This window comes from Adiantum capillus-veneris, chromosome 11 (assembly GCF_014529385.1).
Source record: "Adiantum capillus-veneris isolate H3 chromosome 11, ASM1452938v2, whole genome shotgun sequence".
Lineage (NCBI taxonomy): Eukaryota > Viridiplantae > Streptophyta > Polypodiopsida > Polypodiales > Pteridaceae > Adiantum > Adiantum capillus-veneris.
In genome coordinates, this window is record NC_140941.1 from 34,117,772 (window position 1) to 34,133,598 (window position 15,827).

Genomic DNA, 15,827 nt, shown 5'->3' on the forward strand with positions numbered 1-15,827 from the left:
AGGCCTCAAAACAGAGAAGGCTTTGTAAATAGATCCATATGGTACGATAGAACTGACCATGGAAGGAGGGATTGTGAAAGTTTTAAAGACGCTTTGACAAAGGAGCTTATTTTCTTTAAAGATGGAAAAATTCACTTAAGTGAAACAGGTAAGCTCTTGGGAACTAACTTTGGCAAAGGTGGGATGAAGAAGCTAGTTGAGGACATGGCTACTAGCCATGCCATCTCAAATGTTGAGACAGCCGCCCATGGGTTGAAGGTGGATCCTATTAAAATAAAAGGATCAATCAAGGTTGGAGAAGCGGAATCTAATGGTATTGGAGAGTTATGGCCATCCACTATAGAATCTGCTATGAAGGGTAAAATGACCACATAGATTTTACACGAAGCTGGAGACTGCATTTGGCTAGAAACAGGTTGGAACGACCCTGTAGATTCTTTGTCAGTGCATGCGTATATTTCCAAATGTCAAGAAAATGAGGCCATTGTTGAAGAGAAACATAGGCGCAAGAATGGGGATGAAGTGCCTTCAAAGTGGGCCACGAGGAGTGGAGGCATAAATGACACAGTGCCTCCTAGATCACCTTCCCCGCAACAGATGCCTGTCCCTGAAGTGCCTATGCAAGAAGACTCTAAAGAAAAGAACAAGGATGCAACAAAATCCAAAGCAAAGGGTCCGGCCTACAAACTCCAATCTGATATAGAGGCAGCAACGGATCTCAAAAAGGTTTTGGAAGAGAGGATTCTAAACAGTAAGGTGGAATTTACCTTGGCTGAGGTCCTTGGTATAGCAAAGCGGGAATTCCACGAATAAATAATTGATATCATAAAGAGGAAGTGGTAGTCTCTTACTGAATCTATCTATGTACAGGGTGAAGAAGAGACTTTAAATGCACAGGGTGTACAGGTCTATGGCGAGCAAGGTGAAGAAACTGTTGTTGGATGCTACAAGTCTAGGGGAGGAGTAAAACACGTTCGCTTCTTGGATGATGAAGATGAAGTGGAGACCACTCACAAGAGCTACTACTTGAAGAGTCACTGGGCAAGAGCAACTACTCGGACCTTGGTAAAAGTGGGAGACTTAGAAGAGCCATACATTGTGTTGATAGATCATGGGTTAGAAATGAACCTCATGTCAAAGAATCTTTATCAAAAAGGAAAATTGCCAATTGATATAAATCATGGATGGATGATTCGTGTAGCAAACAACTCATTAAGGGACATGTATGGAGCTTGTCCAAATGTTAAGGTGACTATAGGGGATGTGAAAGATGACCAGAAATTCTTTGTGCAGGAGATGTCTACATACCCTCTTATCCTTGGGGAACCATACATCACTGCTATTTGCATAGAAACCAAGGTGATGGATGATGGGTCAGCTTATGCAAGAATAAGGAGTAGGGATGGGAAGCATGCAGTACAGTTACTCACTGTTTGTGTGGACCATGAAAGGAATCGTGAAAGTCTTAGAGAGCAACCCTTGCCAAAGAAGAACAAAGAATTCAAGGACTATAGGGATATGAGGGGTTTTGGCCATGTACCATTGTAGAGTGGGATTGCAGTGGTACAAGAAGAGAAAGCTTCTCGCATGTATATGCAAAGGAAACATTTTCTACAGGTTTTGTAGGATTATCAGACTATGGATCTATTGCTTTTACAGAGTGTGAGGACTTAAAGCGGGGTGAACAACAACATGTAAATAGTGTACAAAGAGGTTTGAAGATGGATCGTTTGCTAGAAGATGATGAATGCATTGCAGGTGTGTTTGATGATTGTTCGTTTGTGGATAGTATCCAAGATTTGGAGTCTTTAATGGATTGCAATTTTCATATGGAAAGTGAGGTTGTGAAAGTATACTCAATAGAAATGTACAAGGACATTGAGGATTTCAAAAATGCTCAAAGTGTTGATGTACGAGTGGAGACTAAGTATAAGTCCGTGGTAAATAAAGTGAAACGAATGGCATTACCTCTACCAAAAGATTGCACAAATAAGATGGAGCAAGCTGCTTTACAACCTAGCCTTCGTAACCCAAGAAAGATTGGAGACAAGTTCACACAAGATTCTTTGAAGGAGTTACAGGTTGGTTTCGAGGAAAGTTTGACAAAAGCTGAAAAGATATGCTTTGAAGACATGTTTTCCAAACACGAAAAATATTTTTCATTTGAGCCTTATGCGATAGGGTGTGTTGATACATCCATTTTTGCTCCTATTGTGATCTTCAATATCCCTCATGTACCTTGGAACTTGAGGCCTATTCCTGTTCCAAAGGCTCATTTGCCAAAACTCATTGAGTTGCTTAATGAAAAGATGAAGATGAGACTTCTTGTGCTCCATATTCAAATAGGTGGTTCACAGTTCCAAAGAAAAATGGTTTTTTATGCTTTATTCAGGATATGCAACCTGTAAATAAGGTGACAATCAGAAATGTGGGTATAGGGCCAATTGTCGATGAGTTTGCAGAGGCATTTGCAAGAAGGGAAATATATTCTATGGGAGATTTGTACTCAGGCTATGATCAGTTCCAACTAGCAATGGAAAGTAGGGACCTGACTACCATGAGGACACCCTTGGGTTTAGTAAGGATGTGCACCTTACCTCAGGTGGCAACGAATACAGTTGCACACATGATGAATGCTATGAACAAAGTCCTATGTGACTTCATACCGCAAACTACAATGCCTTTCCTTGATGATGTGCCAATCAAAGGATGTGATGTAAGTGATAAAGATGTGGCTCTAGACTCAAGGGGTGCCGAAAGTATGTGGCAAACCATATCAATGATTGTGATAATATCTTGTCAAGGTTGGAAGAGCTGAACCTTACCTTTTCAAGTTAAAAGTCAGTGTTTGGTGTGAATGAAGTTTCTATTGTGGGACATATGTGCGGGCCATATGGTAGAAGGCCTTCTCCTGCAAAGATTGATGTAATCCAGAGAATGAAAGAGAAATGTATAAATGTCACTTAGGTTCGAAGGTTCTTGGGTGCATGCGTGTTTTATGTTATCTGGATTCCGCATTATGCACATGTAGCAGAGCCTTTCTATCAGCTTTTGAGAAAGAACAAAAAGTTTCAATGGGAAGAAATGTATACCCATGCCATTGATAGCCGTTTTTCGGCTCTCCATAATTGCCATAGTAAGTTACTCCACCCTACCAAATTCACCCAAACGCTATGTCTATCCCTACCATTTCACTGTACATAGGCATGTGTGAGTTAGGGGGCTTTTCCCATATCTTCTTAAAAATCCTCAGCTAGCTAGTCACTGGGCTAGTTGAGCCAAAAAAATAAAAATAAAACATAAAAAGTATATTATGGCCTCTTTGTGTGTAAATATTTCATTGTATATATGGTCTAAATATAGAGACATTTTATTATTATTTTGGTATTTTATTTAAATATTTCTACTTAGGTGTGTGTTTTATTAAACCTATGTACACCTTTTTTCATCCTCTTACACCATAATTATATTTTTTGCCAATATGTACATACTCTAACCTCATATTTTTCCTTTATAGAAATCACTCCCACAACATCACCCTCACCCTCGTGAAAACAAAAAATTGATTTCTACTCATTGGTTACGTTTATTATATTATTTACTTGCATACCTTTTCCTCTTTCACCCAAAATAATTCAAGGAGGGACCATATCATATGATCCAATATCTTTCCATATCCATAACTCCTCCATATTTTTATTATTATTTTTACTCATTATTCTAACACCATGTGCTCATTGAGCTAAAGTCCATGAATAGTCCATACACTAGTCCCACCATGTATATATTTCTTTATTCACCAATAATCCTCCTCCATGCATGGGTCAAGGGAAACTTGGATGCTTTGTATTACAATATGACAAAGGAGGGGCTCACTCTTGGATGCATTGTACAAATTCAACAAAGGAGGGGGCCACTAAAAGACTTTTGCAGGCATAAAAACAGGCTTTTTGGTGAGAATTTTGGCACCTATCTCCACTATGAATTTGGAGCGGTGGTCAAAAGAGAAAATGTAGCCCATGCTGTGAATAATCACCTCAAATTTTTTCATGATTTTTGGAGCTACCAGCGGTGAGCTATGATTTTTTGAGTGGACCACAGTCTGCCCACTTTTCTCACAAGTAGCCCTTAGTGTTCTCTCACCCTTCCACACACCTACTCACTCTTACACATCCCTCCCTCTCCTTCCCTCACTCAAACCTGCAATTTCCATGGCTTCTCCCACCCTCTTCACCATTACCCTTCTCTCTCATCCCTATAGTTCTTTTATGAACCTCTACATACATACACCCTCTCCATGTCTCTCTCTATTGCTTCTATGTTACAATTTCATTTACCTCTCCTAAAACTATCTAAAACTCAGCACCTCAACCATGATAACTTCTGCAAATTGAGGATTTTTCATCAACAAATCCTCTTTTCATCGTGGTGGTCAACCGTGGCGGCGGCTTAAAGAAGCGAAGAAGAAGAAGAAGACCAGCGGTCATTTTTTCCACAATCTACACAAGGGTGAGTTCAAGCTCTTCAAAGCTTCACCATCTCAATGATTCTGTTTTAATTCACCCCTCTTCATTCATCAAATCAACTCATCCTACCCATTGTAAATGTATCACTATCAATTCTAGTGATTATTACCACTAACAACTAACGTCTCTTGTAAAAATGCACCCACACTATCAACATATGGAGTAGGCAACCGCACAAGTAAACCAAATTCACTCACTCCCATGGAAGTTTCTCTCCTTTCACCACATCAATAATTCTCTTACTTGAGCCCACATCCATGTGACTCAAGAGAAAAGAGAGACCCCATTCTCATTTGAAATTCATAAAAATTCATAATCCTTGATCTTTCCTAATAAAATTGATTAGGCTTAATCCTAATCAAGGTTTCTAAAACCTATAAATAGAACCCATTCCTCCTTGTAAAACACATCACTATACCATTGCACACTAAATTGAGCGTACCACACGCCAGTTCTATCTTGGTTGTAAAGAGAGAGTAAGCTTTCTATACACCATCACCTTGGTGCATTGAAAAGCTTGAGCTAGTTTGAGTGAGTGCGAGTAGAAGATATTCTTCCTACCATTGTTGTATCTACCCCAACATCAATGAATTGGTAGTTTTGGGTGCAATTCATGTCCAAAGGCTCACGCTTCTCCTCCAATTTGGCTTGGCAAACTCATTCAGCTTCATAAGGTGACTTGTTTCATTGAAGGTTGTTGTTTTGTTTCTTGTGATTCATTGGCTATTGTTTGGCTACCATTGTAAGAGGGTGGATGGTAAGAGGGCTCCCATAACCCTAAGACAATGTGCTAGTGATTCTATAACCAAATCTTGTCACTTGATTTCGCAAGCTCTAAGTTCCTTTTTGTGCAAAATATAAAGTTGAAGCTAAGTTGTACACCATCTCTCTCTCTCTCTCTCTCTCTCTCTCTCTCTCTCTCTCTCTCTCTCTCTCTCTCTCTCTCTCTCTCTCTCTCTCGTGTTTTAGTGTGTGAGAGTGTTCCATTGGTGTTAGGGTTAGTGTAAATTCCTTGCTTGTTTGTGGGTTGCTCTAACGATTCTCCTCTTTTGCGTCCTAGTTCGCTCTTAAACTAGGTGGTGCCCCTTGTGTAGTTGGGATTTGGCTGTGGGTTTGTTGTTTTGGTTAGTGTTGTGTTGCGCCCCAGCCCCATTGAGTAGCACGGGAGCCTTGAAGGGTGTCTAGAGGTTGCTCTTCTTGTTTCCCGCCGCGGACCGCCTCACCATGAGGAAATTAAAGAAGTTGCTGCTTATTTCTCCAAATTTGAGAAAAGCAAACTATGAATGTGGAAGATATGTAATTGTGACAGTGGATACTAGCCCCACAGGAATTGGATGGGCGATTGGGAAAGATGATAATGATGGCAAGCGATATGTGGTGAGGTTTGGAGCAAAAGTCCTAAGTTCTTGTCAATGCAACTATCCACAGGTAAAAAGAGAGTTATGGGGAGTATTCACAGCTTTGAAATGTGACAAAGAGTATTTGATAGGAGCAAATGTAATAGTGGAGACTGATTGTCTACCCCTTCTTGGAATGATAACAAGTTGCTCAACTCCCAACATTGCTATGCTGAGATGGATTGCCTACATAAAGTCTTTGAATCCAAAATTTAATAATATTGCAGGGAAAGATAATCCAGTTACAGATATGCTTTCAAGAGCAAGGTATGAAAAAGAACAAGACATGGTTGTCGAGGGCGATGATGTAGGCACACAGTTCTATAGTATCTCTCATGCCAAGGGTGATCATGTTTGCCAGTCAAATGCACTTGAGTCATTTACAGAGGACCTATATCAAGGTGACTGGTTTCTCATTGGACGCTATCTGAGCACTTTGACAAGGCAAGAAGGGGTGACTGATCAAGAGTTCAAAAGAATACGGAGAAAGGCCTATGGATACTTTTTGAAAGATGGGTACTTATGGAAGCGTCCAAAACAAAGAAATGGAATGCCCATGAGAGTGGTGAATGATAAGGACGCTCAAAATGAGCTTATGAAAAAGTTCATGAGAGTCTTTATGCTGGACACAGAGGTGTATGGGCCACCTTTACTAAAATGAAAGAGAGGTATTGGTGGAAAGGTATGTATAAAGATGTATCTCACTTTGTGGAATCATGTGAAACCTGTCAAATGTACGTCATCGTGATGGGTTTCACCCTACTTACCCATTGGCCATGCATTACAAGTGGGTAGTAGATCTTGTTTCAATGCCATTGGGCTTATGGCAAATGAGATACATAGTGCTTGCACGAGAATACTTAACCAACCAAGTTGAAGATCGTGCTCTAAGAACAAAAAGCACAGAAGGGATATGTAAGTTCCTCTTGGATGATGTAAGCCGTTATGGATGTTTTGGGAAAATAACAGCGGGGGTGACTTGGATGCTGACAAAGCAAGGGAGTTTTTTTCTAGGTTGGGCATTAAACTTGCTGTCATTACTGTATATAATCCTAAGGGAAATGGAAAATCAGAGCGTGGGCATCCTCCTATCATTAAAGCTTTAGCTAAGTCCTGCAAAGGTAAAATGAGAGAGTGGCCTAGGTTGCTGCCTTATGCTTTATGGGCTGATCGTACAACTCATAGCTCGGTTACTGGTTATATGTCTTTTGAGTTGATGTATGGTCAGAAACCTATAATGCCAATTGAGGATGTAATTTACACATGGAATGTATTACCTTGGGAAGATGGAATGAGTAGGGAAGACCTTCTTGCTTTGTGCATACAACAGTTAGAAAGAAGGCCCCAAGATATTGAGATTGCAGTAGCATGAGTGAAAGATCCAAGGTTAAAGAATAAAGACAGGTATGATAAGAGGCATAGGCTCAGACCTAAAGCTATTGAGGAAGGTGATTAGGTGTTGATGTATGACAGCAGTCTTGAAAACCGACATTCAAAAATAAGAAAGCTTTCAAAGAGATGTTTTGGTCCTTATGTGGTTCAGCATGTACATGAGAATGCAACTTATATCTTGCATGAATTAGATGGGACAAAAATGAAGATTCCCATTGCAGGGAAAATAATCAAGTTCTTCAAAAGAAGAGGTGATATCCCTTTTATTCACAGGAAGGTCAAAATGAAGGCTCTGATGAAAATGTTATGGATGTGGATGAAGAACAAGAGGATGATGCGTTAGATTTTGTTGCAAGCGATGATGAAATCGACATGTATGTTGACTTAAATTAAGATTGAACCTGCAACAGATATCTGTGACACATGACGAAGGATGTGCAGGTTTAGAGGGGGTGGATGTCGTGCCATGGCACATTCATAATGTGAAATTAAATTATCTACCTCACTCTTAATTTTTATGATGCGTGGGACCAAATGCTACAATGTACATAGTGTGATATATGCGGAAATGAATGTCACGATTGGAGTCGTGTACATACCTTGCCGGGCGGGCGAGGCCCTACACATGGCTCCATGGAATGCTTTCTCACATAAATATATAGCTAATTTTCTTTAGGAATGTACAAATGTAGTATTTCAAAGTGGAACGCTTGTTTTGTCTAGAAAGTTCAATGCGGGCAATCTCGGCCAAAAATAACAGGTTTCGTGCGTTGGCATGAAAGAGGTGTCCAAAGTGATTACCAAGTGGAAAAATGAGGTTCAACATGAAATTTGAGCCCAATGGGTATTTTTCACAACTTGAGGGATTTTTCCAAGCTCGTTTGGGATTTTTACGAACAAAAAGTGACATTTTTGGGCTTAAAATGGTCAAAAATAGCCTTAAAAATGCTCAAAATGCCACGTCAACGAAGTTGGTGTTGTTGCTCGAGCTGTGTGGAAAATTTTAGAGCCAATAATGAGCTCATTTGGGCACATGATCAAGGAGATACAGCCATTCCTCTATAGGGTGCTAGTGTAGTCCCGTGCTGCTTCCACTGCATAATTGAGGCAGTGAGGCCGCCAATTAGGGTTTCCCCTCCTCAAATAACTACTTGGGCTTCTCCAATGAAGTACTGAAGCTTCCATGAAATGTTCACGACGAAGAATCGAAGCATAAATTTAGGATTTTTAACAGGTCAAATGAGCACTACATCTGTGCAATTGGGAGCCGGAGCGAGGCTACACCTATTCTTCACACACACAAGAATTTTGAGTTAGTATTGGTTCTTTTTCAAAGTGGAGCTTTCATGGCTGGAGTTTTTTTCTCTTTTAGTGTGTATTTGGCTTCAAATCATCTACGCCTTGCTTGATTTTGCTGCGAATCCTCACAATCAGAGGCCCGACGCTTTCCTAGTACCACTGCGCACTTCTTGACAACGGTAAACCCCTTTGATGAAGTCACCCAAAGGATATCAAAGATCCTCCTCAACCCAAACATGCATGTGAGTTTGTGTGTGTGTGTGTTGTTGTTGTTGTTGTGTTTGTGGGAGGGAGAAGGTGGAGAGAAATGGACTAGGGAGAGAGGGAGTGAGGGTGTGGAAGGTGGAGGGGGGGGAGGAGCTTGAAGATGTAGCAATGGAGGAAAGGAAGGAGGGCAAGTTATGCCGCAAAAAGGAAGCATACTCTGCCCTTCTTCTTTTTTTAGGCTCTTGGTTTTACCGCGGCTATTATCGCGACCATTACCGTAGTTATTACCGATCTTAGTTCTGTGACGCGTCATTTCAAATGGATACAAGCATATCCCACGTTGCAAGGGAGGGGGGGTAACAAACCACCCCCTCTACCCTTAGATATCAACTATTTCATTTCTTTGACTTTTGAGTTTTTTTATGAAGATTTTTATTTTTTTTATGAGTACTTTTTTGTAGTACGGTTTTGTTATTGCATTTTCTAAGCGTACTTTTATTTAAAAACAATTGTAGCACTTATTGCACTTAATTCTCTTTGAACTTAATGTCATTTTTAAAAAAAAAAATTAGAACATTTTCTAATTAATTATTTATTTTTTTAGGGCACATATGACTAAATAAATATTTATCGCGTGTGCAGGACATCGACTGGGATAATCGTGGCCCCCTTGGAGGCCCTGAGCACGATCAGTGGCTCTAGGAAAAACTCCCTTGCCCTTGCGGAGAGTGCAAAAGGGAAGTCCCTCTCTTGACGTGCATTGCATTGGAGCACGTGGAGAATCAAGGGCTTTGGCATCCTCGAAAAAGCACTCAAAGAGATGAGAGCGCCACTCACCGATCGCTTGAGAAGGTGCCCCATTGGTCTGTGTTCGATGGTGGTGCACTAGCGCATTAGAAAATTTCGGAGGTCATTTGGAGGGCCTTGTAAGAAATTATATTTCTCTCTCTAGAAACTTTTTTTAAAATGCACTTGCACCTTGTGAGTACGTCCAAAAGGATAACCAGACACTCTAAAAAGTAGATTTATATTCCCAATCGTCCTTGAAAACGGTCACTTTTTTATTTAATGCGAGCGTCTTTTTCAGGAGGCAGGTGCGGTGCATTCAATGCAGCTTATGTCATCACTGGAGCTTGAAAAGTCACAAACTATGAAGTAGTGATAGATTTTGAGGCTTTTGGCACCACCAATGCGTCCGAAATGCCAAAATACCCTAAAAATGTATGTCTACTTGTCTCATTCCGACATCCGGAGAGGCAAAAAATGTCAAAAAACCCAAAAAAATGGGCTTTTTACTTGAGGTGCGCGAGGAGGCATTCTAAAATTCTAGAATGCCCCCCTGCGTGCCATTAGTACAAAGCTCCTTTTAGTGGTTTTTGGACACTTATCTTTCAAGAAAGCCCCTTTAAAGAGGTTTTTTGACATTTTTCTCTCAAAAAGCTCCCTAAAAGAGGAAAACAGGGGCTTTTTACTAACGGTGCGCGAGGAGGCATTCCAAAATTTTGGAATGCCCCCTCGTACGCTGTTAGTAAAATGTTTTTTTAAGGGTTTTTGACATTTTTTTTCTCTTTGGATGTCGGAGCGAGGCAATTGGACATTCATTTCTAGAATATTTGGGCATTTTGGATGCATTGACAGTATCAAAAGTTTCAAAATTTTCCACCACTTGATAGTTTTGTGACTTTTGTGATGACGTAAGCCGTATCAGATGCACCGCATCTACCTTGTGAAAAAGGTGCTCACATTAAATGAAAGAGAGTGATCGTCTTCAGGGACCACTAGATTATTAAATGAGGAGAGGGACACCTTTTATATTTTTGTTAATATCAATCTATTTTTCTACATAACGTAGGCTCTTCTCTCATTGGAGGAGCTTATTTTCCTCTCTCTTCCAAAAGGCCCTCCAAACCTCTAAAATCTCTTAATGCGCAAGGCCAAACGGTAGATGGAAGAGATATTGGAGGATTTGGGTGCACCGCATGGTCATCCTCCCATTAGTTCTGCTTTGGCAGCTCCTGTGGCATCTCAGTCGCACTTTGAGGCAGAGGATGAGCACTTGTTTGACATGTGTGATGAGTTACTGGCTCATGAACGCAATGTGTGTGAGGAAGATTGCTAGACCTGCACTCAACGAGCAACGGTAACAGAGGATAGATTGATGGTGAGTACCCGAACACCTCTTTACGCCAGTGCAGAGTACTCGGTGGCCCGGGAATTGTTGGAAGTCCTCAACTTGCAAGAAAAACTCGGTTGAATCAATGAAACTGTTGATGCACTGCGTGGGTAAGTTTGAAATATGGGTGGTTATATACCCTTCACTTGCTTTATGGTGCCGCCTCCTTGCAATTGTACTAGTACGCTTGTTTGTTGTATGATGGGCAAAATGTTGCCAAAAGATCAGCACATGCCTCCACATCGTCATCGAGTTAGATCATTTGTCGCTGCACTTGGAATGGAGTATGAGCGCATCCATGCGTGCGTCAACAATTTCATGCTATACTGCAATGAGCCCGCACATGCTACCTCATGTCCCAAGTGCGAGAAATCACGATACAAGACCGAAGTGAGCGGGGTGCACCTAACCCGCAAGGTATTGAGACATTTTTCATTAATTCCTCGCATTCAACACATGTTTAAAAGTAGGTCTACAGTGGAGCTTCTTGCATGGCACACCAACCACCACTCAAATGATGGAATGATGCATGTCCCTGCCAATTCACTTGCATGGAGGCACATCAAAATTCAATGGCCAGAGTTTGGTTGGAGCCTCGACACTTGAGGCTTGGGTTAGCAAGTGATGGTGTCAACCCCTTTGGAACTAGGTCTACTTCATGGAGCACTTGGCTTGTGGTGATCATCAACTACAATATTCCACCATGGGAGACAACCAAGAAGGGCAATATACTTCTTTCCTTGATTGTGCCAAGGAGGTACAAAGTGTCAAATATTGACGTCTACCTCAAGCCCCCCTTCAAGGAGTTAAGAGGAGTTATGGAGATCCATTCCTATTGTAGATGTCTCACTTGCAAAGGGGCGGAGAGAAGCCATTGTGAATGGAATCCTTTTGTGGACTATGCAAGGCTATCTTGGGCTAGGAGAGATTTCTGGTATCTTTCTTTTCCTCTCTCTCTCTCTCTCTCTCTCTCCCCCTTTAGTTTTGTCTCTCTCTACAATATGATATGTATGTAGGGTTTTCCACATCGGGTCACAATGCATGTCCTAATTGCAGGCCATCTTTGGTGATAGAGAGGTCCGATGCCTTGTCCAAGGTAATCTATCCAAACAACCATCATTTCTTACCTCAAGGGAATAGCAAGCACAAGGTTCCAAAAAATGGGAAGACCCCTCTAATGCTCATGATGGCAGATTGGGAAACCATTTGGGAAGAGCAGCACAACAAAAATTTGGCTCCATGTCCTCCAACAAAAGGTATGTCAAGGTACTCCATATTTTTAAGGCTTCCATATTGGAACGACTTAAAAATACAACACCTCTTGGATCCCATGCACATCTTCAAGAATGTATCCCAAACACTATGGGACCACATTATTGGCAAGAAGGATTCTTTGGGTGCGAGGGAGGATTTGAGGCTTTTGAAACTTCTTCACGTCTCTACTACTCCCCTTCGTGCTCCCAATGGAAATATTGTGCTTTCTAAAGCACCATGGATGATAGACAAAGAAGAATTAGATAAAGTGAAGGGTACCATTGCTTCTATTCGCACACCAACAGGATACATGAGGCCGCTAAAGGGATCTTTCACAAAAGAGAAGAAGGGTGAAAGCATTCAATTATATGGGTTGAAGTCCCATGATTGGCACAAGATGCTTCATGTTATGTCCCTCTCCCTATTCTATAGATATATATTGTGTGTATGACTTTCTCTCACTTTCTCTTCCCCTAGTTGACATTGTAGTTCATTCTGTCGATGAGTATGTGTATATGTCGGGACAAGAAAGTCGGGGATGCTATTTTCAAACTTGGAGAGCTAGTAAGGTACACCACAAGACTCCACTCAACTACAATTTTTTTATGTACGCAATATTCTCAGCTAGCACTTAGTGTATCCTTGTGTGTTTTCTTGCAGATTTATGAGCTCCTAGGAAATGGAAATAGATGCTATCCCTGCTGCTCAAACACTTGCAACAGAAACTATGTGTACCATTGAGGATGAATTTCCTCGATTGATCCTTCTTAGTCAAATCCACCTCTTGGTTCACGTGGTAGAGGAGATTGTTGTATGTGGAGTAGTGTACGCACGATGGACGTTCTTCTTAGAGAGGTTTTTAAAGACTCTCAAAGATTTTGTGCGGCTATGGTCTTAACTAGAGGCATGTATGGCCGAAGGATGGATTGCGCAAGAGGCATTTGTTTACATCTTATAGTAAATTTGGTACAAGTTGATCCTTCAATGCCTCACATGTGGTCATATGAGGAAGATGCAAGGATGACGTCACACTTGCCAAGTGGAAAGGGAAAACTACTTAACATGGATATGAATCTATCATGAGTGGTCAATAACTTTTATATTCTCAATGCAAAGATTATGAACAAGTGGGTGGACTTGTGGACACTGGCAAAGGCAAGGCGTTTGCAAGAGAGAGAAGCATGGAAACAAGCACATGGAGGAAGGAGGGCACCCCCATTTCCTAGACACCTTGCATGTTCCCCAGATCTTATTAGTGTGGAGTGGATTCAGGAGAGAATGCAGGAAGCAAAAGCACACAGAGAAGACATCACCAACAAAGAATGGGAGTGTGCACAAGGCTATGTATGAAAGGTAGAGTACTCATATACCTAAACCATATTGTAAATTTTTTTCTTGATTTTATCTTTGTATTTGATAAAACGTATTTTCCTATTTTGTAGTGCCTTTCCTTTAACTCTATGTGGTCAAAGGGTCGTCACTTTTGTACATTCCACATTGACGAGCGTAGAACCACCATGGATTGTGCCATCATGGGAAACTTTGAGATAGAAAATGATGAAGTCAGGTACTCTAGAACTATTGAAAGGATACTAAACGCTAATTGTAGAACCTTTCATACCTTCATCTTTGAGTGCAAGTGGTTTGCAAATTTGTCTAGACGACATGAGAATGGACTCTACATGGTGGACTCTAGTGTGCATCACACAGGGAGGTATGACAATTTAGTTTTACCATGCAATTGTGAGCATGTGACAGCTACCTCTTTTATTCTTATTTTCTTGTAGATTTAATTATACCAATGTTACTCACTTTGAGATTATCTTTTATAGGTCATCTATATCCCAACAATCCACCAACCAAAACTTTGATTTTTAATTCTATAAAACCTCAAGGGAAAACCATTCTTTCCACTAATGAAGTGAAGACCATCTTCAGCCCTCTTCCACCTCCAACTTTGGATGAGGTGGAGACAGAGGAGAGGGAGGCCGATGAATCAAGTCCGGCGATAACAAGTCTTAGCGAGGATGATTGTCATGATGATGAAGATGATGAGATGGAGGATGACTAATTTGAAGATGATGAAGCCAATGCATCCACAAACAACAATTCTGTTTCTCTATTTATTGATTTAGGAGCCATGGGCTTAGAATTGGATGATGCTTCATGTAGGGATATTTTGGAAGATGATTCATAAACATTTTTCATACTTTAAGTTATGAAGATTTTGTGGTTGTGTAATCCATTCATCTCTCTCTCCCCATCTTCCTCTTTCTAATTTTGTGAGCATGCTCAATTATGTTAATCAAGTGACAGTGACTACTTTAGTTGTAACCAAGTGAAATCTTATTATCCCCCCCCCCTCTCTATCCCTCTCTTCGTCTTTCTCTTTTCTTTTTTAAATTTGAAAATTTCATACTCTATTATTTAATTTCTATTGAGAGGAGGGAAACACCAAAATTTGAGAGGATGTTGCAGCAGATAGCCTACATAAAGTCCTTGAATCCCGAGTTCAAGCATATCATAGTAGGGAAGGACAACCGAATGGCATATATGCTATCAGGAAAAGGTATGAGCATGAAGAGGACATGATTGTTGAGGGAGATGATGTAGGAAAAATGTTTTACACTATTTCTCATGCAAAGAATAATCCTGCATGTTTTCTGTATTCACTTGAGTCCTTATTAGAGGAGCTATATGAGGGTGAATGGGTCTTGATAGGTCACTACTTAGGTACTTTTCTGAAGCAGGATGATTAGATTGAGTAGGAATTTAAGAAGATAAGAAGAAAATCATACGGATACTTCTTGAAAGATGGCTACTTATGGAAGCATCCTAAACGAAGAGATGGGACACCATTGCAGGTAATGTGCGATAAGGCTACTCAACAAGAGATTGTCAAAGATTTCCATGAAAGTTTATGGGCAGTACATCGACGTGTATGGCCAACATTTGCGAAGGTAAAAGAAAGGTATTGGTGGAAAGGGATGTATAAGGATGTAGCCGAGTTTGTGGAGTCTTATGTGACATTCCAAATGTATTCAAACGTATCGCATTGTGATGGGATACATCCTACTTATCCATTGGCCATGCATTACAAATGGGTTGTGGACTTGGTCACAATGCGTTTGGGACTTTGGAAATGAGGTATGCAATAGAATATTTGTCTAATCAAGTTGAAGGGCGTGCATTAATAACAAAGAATACAGAAGCTGTATGTAAATTCCTACTTGATGAAGTAATTTCTTGTTATGGATGTCTGGGAAAAATGATTGCAGATAGAGGAGAACTACATGCTGATGAAACAAGGGAATTCTTCTCTAGAATGGGCATCAAGCTAGCTTTAACATGGGCTTATAACCCAGAGGGCAATGGAAATAGTGAAAGAGGGCATCCTCCAATAATAAAAAATTTAGATAAGACTTGTGAAGGTAAGCTTGGAGAGTGGCCAAGGTTACTACTATTTTGAATCTAGGCTGACCATACGACACATAGTTCAATCATTGGCTATATGCCTATTGAATTGATGTATGGTCAAAAACCTGTCATGCCAATTGAAGATGTAATACTTACATGGAA